The following is an 11,538-nucleotide window of genomic DNA, read 5'->3' as shown; positions in this document are numbered from 1 at the left end:
TTCCATGTTTTATGGTAACAATGTTTAGGGATTTTTATTCATTAAAATGGAGCGATTATTTGATAGAACCATAGGCAACCAGTTTGGATACTACATACCCTAGTCTATACCTTCCTCTCCTCTTAAAGAGGGGAAATATACTATTATGTATTTATTTATTATGGACATTTTTTTTTCTTTTATTAATCTAATTTATTATTTGTTTCATGGATATTTTTATTTTGAATCCATATTGTGCTTGTAGCATGATTTAAATGATAAGTTCAGTGAGTGGTAAATTCTTATCACATGAACATATTTTTCGTAACATATTTATCAAACACCAACTTGTTCTATAGTGTTCCAAAATGAATTTATCAAACACTCATTTTCAAACAAAAAGCGATCTCTCAACACAAAAACATGTAAATGGTTTTACACAAAAACAAATCCCTCAAAATGGAAACATTACCAAACGCATACTTAGTATCCTCTTCCCAATTGTTTCCTTTTCCGAAAGGGAAACATAGATATCCTAGTCCTGATATTACTCGAACTCTCGGCATTCAGATTTTCCTATAAATATATGACTTGCAAATTCATTATTCGTTTTTCACTCCTCTCTATTTCATTTAGTTGTTTTTGAAGTGCATTGTTCGCTGTCAAAAACCCTATTTGCTTGAGTTTTTTTAGAAGGAATTTGACACCAATTTCAATCACTCTTCACAATCTTTTGCACTAACAATGTTTTCTTTTGGTAAAATTTTTCTGAAGAGCACCGAGAATGAAACTTTTGAGTTCATTCGATCGGCTGCCCTTCTATCTGACACCATTAAGAATTTCATAGAAGATGGATGTGTTGGTGATGATGATATGGTAATACCAGTACCAAACATCTACTCTCATATTCTCCCAAAGGTGCTCAAGTATTGTGAGAAACATGCCAACGGTGATCGATTTGATGATGATAAGAAAGGGAAATAAATTGCCGGAGTTGACGATCATGCATATCAGAATTCCAAAGTTGAAGATTTGAAGGAGTGGGAAGCAGAGTACATGGATATCGATCAAGATATTCTTTATCATCTCACGCTTGTTGCATATCATCTAAAAATTAAAGGCTTGTTGGATTTGACAGTAGAGAAGGCGGCTAGTATGATAAGGGGGAAAACTCCACAAGAGATTCAAGAAGCTTTCAACATCGAGAATGATTTTACTCCAGATGAAGAAGAGTAGATCCAGAAAGAGTATCCATGGGTTTTCAAGTGAATGAACTACATAAAATTATACAAATTGGGAAGTAAATTTTAGTAGCATTGGTAGGTAAGGGATATGATTGTAGTGGCGGATTTAGTTTGCTTTAGTTTGGGACTAATGTTTGTTTTTGGGTTTTGCATATGTGACTTCAATTCATTAGATTTCTCTTGTTTATTGCTTTATGGTGGTTCTGATTCATTGTGAACCTGCACTTGTTGTCTGTTTTCTATAGAATTTCTCTACACCAACTTCCTCAAAAGAGTTCAGATCCTCTCCCACTAGGCAGCCCCTCCAGGCTTGTTTCAACCCAACTGTGAGAGGGGGAGGATGGGAGGACAGCCAGCCTAGGAGGAGAGGATCTGAGTTTCAAAAATCATACTAAACAAGGGTTCCCGCGCCGTGGACGAGTGCGGGTAAAGAAGCTAGTCCATAAGCATAGGATTAGATTGGCATCTTGGAACATAGGATCTCTAACTGGTAAGAGCTTAGAATTGATAGATGTTATGAGGAGAAGGGGGATTAATGTAGCTTGCATTCAAGAGACTAGATGGAGGGGTAAAAAAGCCAAAGAGTTGGATGACTTTAAACTTTGGTATACTGGGGATAAAACAAATAAAAATGGAGTGGGTATAATAGTGGATAAAGATTTAGAAAATGATGTGGTGGATGTTAAAAGAGTGGGTGATAGGATTATTGCTATCAAGCTTGTAATGGAGAAAGAGTTCGTAAATATAATTTGTGCATATGCACCTCAAGTAGGACTAGATGAAAGTCTAAAGCTAGAATTTTGGGAAAATATGGGTGGATTACTGCAAGGAATTCGTCAAGGAGAAAATATTATCATATGAGGTGATTTAAATGGACATATTGGAAAAGATCAAAGAGGATATGAGAGTGTTCATGGAGGTTATGGTTTTGGAGAAAGGAATGACGAGGGGATTTCAATTTTGGATTTTGCTACTGCTTTTGATCTATCTATTATAAATACTTACTTCAAAAAGAGAGATGAGCATTTAATTACTTTCAAAAGTGGACAGCATAGAAGCCAAATAGATTTCTTCCTAACTAGAAGGACTGATAGATTGTTGTGCAAGGATTGCAAGGTGATACCGGGGGAAAGCTTAACTGCACAACATAGACTTGTGGTCTTGGATATGTGCTTAGTCCCAAGAACACATAAAAGGTCCAAGGTAAACTATCCCGGGAATAAGATGGTGGAATTTGAAAGGAGAGTACTCTAAATCCTTCGTTAATGAAGTAGTCAAACAAGGAAAATGAGATTTTAAAGGGGATACCAATGCAATGTGGAATGAGATGGCTATGTGTATTAAGAAAGTGGCTAAAGATGTTCTAGGTGAATCAAAAGGAAAGATCCATTCTTATAGAGAGACGTGGTGGTGGGATAGTGAGGTTCAAGCTGCCATTAGGAATAAAAAAGCTAGTTTTAAGACATGGCAAAGAACTAAGGATGTTGAGGATCTTCAAAGGTATAGGTTAGATAGAAATGAAGCTAAGAAAATTGCGGGAAAAGCAAGGGAAAGGAAGTATGAAGAGTTATACAATAAGTTGGGCACAAAGGAAGGGGAAAAATCTATTTATAAGATAGCTAAGATGAGGGATAGGAAGAGTAGAGATCTTGACCATGTTAGATGTATTAAAAATGGAGATGGTAAGTATTAGTTTGTGAGGAGGATATTAAGAAAAGATGGGAAACCTATTTCTCTAGTTTACTAAATGAGCATTCTTCAAGCACTTATGTTTCAGACGATTACACTTTTCACCAAGGCACTGGTGTCCGAACTTATATACGTAGAATTTCGATGTCCGAAGTAAAAGAAGCTTTAAGGAGGATGAAACTCGGCATGACACAATGTCCTGATGAAATCCCAATTGAAGTATGGAAGAGCTTAGGAACCCATGGATTAGTTTGGTTGACTAAGTTGTTTAATAAGATTATGAGCACAGGGAAAATGCCAGATGATTGGAGGAGAAGTGTTGTGGTTCCAATTTACAAAAATAAAGGAGATATTCAAAGTTGTAATAACTATAGAGGCATTAAATTGATGAGCCATACGATGAAATTATGGGAGAGAATAATTGAAACCCGGTTGAGACACTTAACTACAGTTACGGAGAACCAATTTGGGTTTATGCCGGGAAGATCTACAACGGAGGCTATTTAGTTAATTAGGAGACTTATGAAAAGGTATAGAGAATGTAGGAAAGACCTTCATATGGTATTTATTGACCTAGAAAAAGCTTATGATAGAGTCCCTAGAGCGTTAATTTGGCAAGTACTAGAGAAAAGAAGTGTTGCAAGTAAATATCTAGATATAGTTAAGGATATGTATGATGGTTCGGTGACTAGTGTTAGAACAGTGGGGGAAAAAGTAATGAATTCCCGATAACAGTTGGGCTACATCAAGGGTCAACTTTAAGCCCATATCTATTTGCACTGGTAATGGATGAATTAACCAAAGACATTCAAGATGAGGTCCCCTGGTGTATGCTTTTTGCAGATGATATTGTGTTGATTAATGAGACCCAAGTGGGGATTAATACCAAATTAGAATCATGGAGAGTAGCTTTAGAATCAAAAGGCTTTAAACTTAGTAGATCGAAGACAGAATATCTAGTTTGTAACTTTAGTCATGATCGGGCAGATGATGAAGTGGTGATACTTGACGATAAAGAGATTCCTCAGAGTGATTGTTTTAGGTACCTAGGTTCAATCATAAGTAAAAGAGGTGATTTAGAAGATGAGGTTTCCCAAAGAATTAAAATAGGGTGGATGAAGTGGAGAGGTGCATCCGGGGTCTTATGTGATCGGCGTATTCCATTAAAGCTTAAAGGAAAATTTTATAGGACCGTTGTCCGACCAGCTATGATGTACGGTGCAGAGTGTTGGGCTGTTAAAAAGAATCATATAGATAAACTCAGTGTAGCATAAATGAGGATGCTAAGATGGATGAGTGGCAAAACTAGGATGGATAAGATAAGAAACGATCATATTAGAGTTGGTCTGGGAGTTGCTCCCATAAGTGATAAGCTTAGAGAAAGTCGTTTAAGGTGGCACGGCCACGTTCAACGGAGACCTATAAATGCTCCTGTTCGGAGAAGTGATATAATCCATATTGAAGGAACTAGAAGAGCTAGGGGTAGACCTAAGATAACCTTAGGAGAAGTGGTGAGAAAGGATATGTATAGCTTAGGCCTTGTATCTAGCATGGCCTTGAACAGAACCGATTGGAGGGCAAGAATCCATGTAGCCGACCCCATTTAGTTGGGAAAAGGCTTGTTGTTGTTGTTGTTGTATACTAAACATGAGGCAGTCCCTCAAAAACAGTTAAGATTCATGTGAAATGACTTTTTAATTCTAACTTATTAGCTACAATTACACAAAATGAACAGGGTAGGTTTTCATATCCTAAACCTTTACTCCTTGGAGGCTCGCTATGTGTTTGAGAATTAAACCTTGTTCCCCCTTTAGATATCTTTTGCTATTCTTCCACATGATTTACCCCATCTTTTTTTGGGAATTCATACTCTATATCATGGTGGGGACTATTACATATACCAAAGATAGACTTGAGGTTAGAGATACAGGTTATTACCGATTGAGCAACCATTCCATGGTGACTCGCCCCATTCTTTGTAGTTCTACGTGTAGGTGAACAACTTAGTTTCTGTGAAAAGACAAGCTCTCTAGAACCGATCCATAATGGCAAATACAACATTGCAATGATTCCTAAGCATTCCTTTCTTTTCCCTTCCTCTTTCTTGTTATCTTAGGGTTTGTTTTCTATGTTTTACAGAACTGGATTTCTTTAAGGGAAATCAATGGGGGAAAGTAAGGTGATGATAGAATTCATGTCTCTTGATCTACTGAAATAACATGTTATGGGGAAATCATGGATTTGCATTGGAAGCTTATCCATCATTGTTTAAAAGGAACCAGCGAAGAGATTCTCACAATGAGCCAGTTTATGTCTGTCGCTATTATAGACAGTTGATTGCAAAAGTGATTTATGCTTATCCTAATTTTCACTCCCACCGTTCCCCTCCACCCCAACCCCATCTAGAAAAAAAAAAAAAAAAAAATCTATATTGATCCTTATGCTGCAACAATCAACTACTTGGGCAGAAGGAGGCATTTGATAAAAGTTGGTTTTTGTGCCTGGAAATTTCTAGGCAAAGACCTATACAATGTTGGGTTCTTAACCCCTTCACATTTTCATATGAAACAAGGCATAACTCAGCTTTAGATGATAACTATAAAACATGGTTACCTGTGACTGCACGGAAGTGCATGTTGTTGCGTAGCCTTTATTGTTACTTGACATCCTACTTTGACTCTTACAGATCTTTGTCCTTCTTCATAAAATGGAATCATATGATATCCTTGTGTTTCCTAGTTCCTAGACAACGAGTGCAAAAACCAGGGCCACTCCCACCACAAGTCCTACACCTGTAGAGTGATCAAGCAATTTGATGAAAAAGGGATTCTAAGTAAAATTACCATATAAGAAAAATTGCATTGGGCACCAATTAGAAACTGGTGCCTTACCATTTTGGCCACTCCCCTTTTGGAAGCATCACCAGATGTGCAAAGTTCGTCCTACCTACAATATAAATCATTAAAATCAGATGCAAATGACAGAGTCTCCATCATAAATTGTAAACTTATAGTAACTTATCAGGACAAGCATTATACAAGCAGAGAGACTAAGAGAGATTGAGACCTCTTCCTTGGCACTGACAATACTTATCTCTTCCACTTCCTCCACATACAATACAAGATGGATATGGCTTCTTACGTTGTTCTTTCCGAACATGTGACTAGAACCCGCAAGGGACTACCATTTAGCTAATTATGATTTCAATAGCATAGATTATCCTAAATATGAATCAAGTTCTTACAATGAACTAAAAATCCCTTCAGAATAGTGTCCACGAAACTCAAGGGGGAATCTCTTCTACATGTGGCAATTGAGTAACCAAAATTATTGAGATTGCCAGTTTAATAGTCTAAACATACTCGCATGTTTATAAGGTAACTTAAATTTCAACAACTGTCTTTCAACTAAGACATCCATTCAATGGTGTCAAAGGCTTGCTCACAAGCAGAGTTCAGTAGGGCAATTTTCCTACACAGCCTTACCCCAACATTTTTTCTTGAGAACTCGTTTCCATACCTTGACCTCAGGCTACAACTGTGGCCCACTAACATTGGCCAAGGCTGTTTCAACTAATGGACATCCATTCAACCAATATATGTTCAAACAAATGAACCAACTTATACCAAGACCTCATGCTGGTCTTTGTCTTAGTAGTTTGTTGGTAATTCTTAGTTTTGTGCACTTTTGAAATTCCATCTCAAACCTCTACCCATTGTATGCAGATGATTTATTGTCAACATAAATATCTCAAATGTGTCAAATAATGACAATAATGGTGTGCTGTAAATGCAAAATAGAGAATGAAAGTGAATTCAACCTTTAAAAAAAAAAAAAAAAAAACCTATAAGTTGGTTTAAGTTCAGTTCAGGTTGTCTCTGAACCAACTCAGGTCTAGTGCAAATTGAGGAGCAACATAACCATAAGAGGAACACCAATGACGACGTAAAAGCTGGATCAATGGAAATTGACCTCACCACCAAATCAGCTTAACAAAAGATTCCATTATTTAAGGAATTTCAGTCAGACCATCATTAGGCAACCTTGGTAGAACACCTAATAAGATCCCACTACTTTCTTTGTAGATATCTACAGAAATCAATAAAAAACCTAGTCAATAGACCTCTCTCCTACAGAGTAAATAGGAGGACATCCCGTACAACATTTTCCGTCAAAGGTTGATCAAACTAATTGAATGTCTCGTATGTAGTACTATGTCAATTCTTCAGACCTAAACCCTACATTTATTTTGTTCAAATACCCTAACATGCATTTAGAATGATAAATGGTTGTATAATTTTGATCCGAAATCATAACAACCAACTGTTAATCCTAATTTGTGCTTGAAATCCCACAAAATAGTATATATCTGTGCCACCCTACTTTTGTTCTATATGCTTCACCAGCAAAAGAACCAAGTACTACTAATCAAATAATATTAATCACACTGGATTCAAAAGATTGAAATTATCATAATTTGGGCATGCAACATTCCAACTATTAACAAGAGGTGTTCAGGGCCAAAACCCAATCAACATGGCAAGGAAACTTTAGAGCTATGTAGTTCAAATCATTCCTGTAAATCAAAGTGCTCATTAGAAAGGGTATTGTTTCAAGTCTAGAGTCACTCAATTTGCGATAAAAGAGGGTGGGAAAAGGTATTTCAGTTCTAACGACCCAGGAGGGTTTGGAAATGGAGAGACAAGACTGAAGATGATCTGGGTTTCCAAAGGAGGGTTTGGAAATGGAGAGACAAGACTGAAGATGAAAAGAGGGTGGGAAAAGGTATTTAAAAAGAGATGGATTCCAATTTATAGTTGGCTGCCATAACCATGATTCTGGCTTCCGTTTCGGCGGCCATCCTCATTCCTTAACCGATATTTTTCCTTGAAAAATCTCAATTGTCCAATTTTGCCGGTGAATCTACAATTGAACCCCTTTTGGAATTTCAGTTAAGCAACGCCAATTCGAGCTTTATTCCTGCCTTCATCGTTTGCTTCAGAGTTCTAGCCTTCCAGGTAAGTGAGGAATCGATGAAAATGCTTTGGACCTTGCCGCATAGTTTTTTCTTTTCTTTGGGTCGTATGGTTGGGCTGTTCGAGTTGGACCCGGCCTAAAAACCCTAATTCCGGCCCTAAGATTACAGGGGCAAGCTCAGCCTTGATCCACTTTAATGGACCTTGGTTTAAGGTTTTGGGTGGGTGATTTTTGGCAAGGGGAAGGTGGGGGAGGTTTTGGCCAGCAGGGGAGGGGTGGGGGAGGTTTTCGGCCCCCCTTCACCAACCTAAGGGTGGGTATAGGATGAAATACAAGTTAGTTTAGTAAATTAAATATTGGGAAGGATTTTCAGATCATTTCATAGTGGAACTAACTGTTCAGTTGTTAGTTAGAAATAATTTAGTTGTGGGTTACACATAATTTAGGCCATTTAAGGGAGTCAACACGAATTTTGGCCCAACTTAAGTGAGATATATGTAAAAGAACTCCAATAATAACAATAATCATAATCATAATATGTTGCATAAATCAGTAAACCATGTGATTATAATCAATCGACTATCAAATTGCACACCTAACACTAGTGGGTAATCAAGGAGAGGACAAGGATCAAGTTGGGATGGAAGTTAAGATTAGAGGCAAGATTAGGGCCAAGATTAAGATCAAAATCAAGATCGAGTAGGGATCGAGCAGGGCCACACCAAACCCTACTAAAATCAAGGCGGGGCAAGGTAGGTTCAACCAAACTTGAACTCTTACCACTAACCCTTGACCTAACCAAATTTTACAATTCAAATCATTGCAAAACTCTCAATTACAGCCAAACAATGTGACGTCAACCACTGATGCACTAAAATTCACAATAGGTGAAAATATCATTACAGACTCTTTAGGTGAAAGGGTAGAATTTGGTTTCAAACAAACCGACAGAGAAACACTATAAATTTCTTGCACGATTGGATTCAATTTTTATATTGCATGCACAATAGCAATTAACAACAAATATCACTATGATGTAAGAAGCAGTAAGGGATCATACTTATTATGCTAAAGCATTTCATAAATTCATACAAGCCAGTCCAGTTAACCAATAAACAAGACATACTAGACCACTTAAGCAACAAATGAACTCCTTCCATTTATCATGAATCCCACAAGCAACATCTTCGAAGTGCTCCAACATATGAAACTGCTACCTTGCATGGTTATATGATTAGCATATCACGTAGCGACATCATCTGACAAGAGACTTCATCAGCACTTTTAATCATCTCCCATTCCTGTAAGTCAGTGACAAAAGAAGTATTTATTATTTGTTATTCCAAGGCTGAGCATTATTAATGTCAAAAATATGTACATAACAAATGACGATACTTGTTTCCATCCTGAGAGATCTAGCAAATAATCTAATTCATTCAAACGAGTGTCTTGTATGACAAAAATTCAGGCAAACTGTCAAGATGGTTGAAGCAACTTCATCTGGCTGACTTTGAACTGAATCACCAAGGTGGAACTCATTGGCAGGTCCATACCCAATTTGCTGCAAAATGTTTTGGTTTAGATTACACGTACACACTAAGCATACAAAACTCAGTTCAGTTGAGCCTTATTGCAACTAAATAGGTGTTTTGTTGTTCAACTCTGTTTCAAGCTAGGTTAGTTTTCGTAGAGATACCCTCCAGCATGAATAGTGCAAACAATGTGGTTTCAGCAATACGGTAGAAGTTATGCAACCAAGAACAACTCCCTATTATCATCAGCCAGTAAGCAAGAAACTATGAGAAATAGTACAGATCATAGAAATTTTACAGGGAGACTTCCCCACTTACAACATTTAGGTTGGCTTGATTACAAGTATGAAAGGGTTCTCAAAATAATCTGAAAGTGACATATCTAATGTCTCAAATATATTAGCTAGTTGTCTTCAAAACAAAAATCTGGAAGCTACAAGGGAATTGATTGAAGCAAATTATGAAGGTAAATATTGCAAAAATCCTATTTTCTCAGCCAGGGTTTCATAGCCCTTTAGCCTCTTCTTCTTTACACTAATACCAGCAACAAAACCTAGCTAACAAACCAGGACCCATAGAGGAAGATGAAGAGAACCAAGACAGAATATCTGCTAAACCATGATAGATTCAGTTTAGTCTATTGTGGTAGATAGCAGTTTACTTACAAATTGGCTGTCAGCTTGTCAGTAAGAATTCTGCTACCAGTCGACCTGATCACAGAAGGAATAAATGAAGGGGTCCAACTAACAGAAAACTTCCTCAATGGGACACTTCCCCTGTACTAACCATTAACAACTAATATTATGTGCTACATATCTTGTCTAGGTAGAAAGGTTTTTTTTATAAAAGTGAATATGTGGTCATGGTCATGGGGCTACCTGATGTCTATCTAACTTTTTGCTCGTCCCATTCATCAATGAAAACCTCAGGATGCAAGGCAGCATTGCTGAAATTCAAAGCCCTTTGGAGCTTCCGATGGTTAAAGACTTCAATATCAATCAAGTCGATTAAAGCTAACAGGACGATGATCTGAAAGCCTTAAATCAGCACTCTAATAAACAAGTTGTCTGATACTGTTCCCAAGCCACAGAATACGATCACACCTGAAATAGATGAAAAGAAATGTTAATGCAATGTACATGAGAATCAATTAAACTTTAGGTGCAATTTACTCTGCCATCATGCTATATTAGTAAGTCAGACAGATGAAGGCCTAGTCTACCCCATTTATGATGTAACTTTTTCCAATACATGCAAATTCCATTCAAGTATGTATACAAGTCCAAAGTAGAAGGGCTCTATTTGTATATCCACATTTGTGGCAAAGCTACACATGAGAAGGACCTTTTAGATGCTAGGAGTCGTAGAAGTTTGGTACCACATGGGCTATTTGGGACCCCGGATGCGGCTTCATACTCCATGAATAATCCAGGTTTAGTTCCACATGGGTTACATGGTCCCCAAAAAGTTTCATATTCTGCTGGGTTATCCCACTTATCAAACATTGTCCAGTGTCACTGTTAGGGGTAATCTGGACCTTTCACTGTTTAAGTGAAATTGTAATTGAACCGGTTGGTTCATGGTTTGGTTCACTTCATTGTATATGTGTTTCTTGAGCCGGTTTGAGTCATTCGAGTGTGCAAATCGAATTGGGGTTTCTGAGTCGTGTTTGAGCTTTGGCGATGGTGTTCTGTGATTTTCTCTCTGTTCTTCATTGATTGAGCTTGTTCTTGGACAATCTCAAGGTGCTGTGACTAGGATGTGTTCAACGAAGGGAGAAGAGGACTCGATGGGTGTTTGGTGATGATCCATGTCTATTCTGAGTTATTTCTCTGTTTGTTCTTGGCATTTCTTCAATTCAGTTCTTTGCTGCGAGGTTACGATGGTGGTGATCTTTTGCAAAGGTGGTTGAGGGTTTTTTATCAACAAGAAGAGAGGAACACTCGACACTGACTTGAGCCAATATTGTTGCATATTCGGTGACTTCTTTACCTTTTCATTTCCCCCTCTTTTCTGTAATCGGTTACATAACATAGTGGATTGGATTCAGTCTTGAGTCCCAGAGACGTAGGATTCTAAAGCCGAACTCCTTTATCAAATCTCTGTCTCTCTCGTGT

At 37.6% G+C, this 11,538-nt stretch overlaps 1 pseudogene; it reads left to right on the top strand.

Moving 5' to 3' along the window:
• The first annotated feature begins 723 nt into the window (after positions 1-723).
• Positions 724-1,248, top strand: LOC149000449 (SKP1-like protein 1A pseudogene; annotated as a pseudogene).
• The last annotated feature ends 10,290 nt before the right edge of the window (positions 1,249-11,538 follow it).

Source organism: Hakea prostrata, chromosome 11 (assembly GCF_041222555.1).
Source record: "Hakea prostrata isolate BN-2017 chromosome 11, UWA_Hpros_2, whole genome shotgun sequence".
Classification (NCBI taxonomy): Eukaryota; Viridiplantae; Streptophyta; class Magnoliopsida; order Proteales; family Proteaceae; genus Hakea; species Hakea prostrata.
This window is presented reverse-complemented; position numbering and strand designations above follow the sequence as displayed.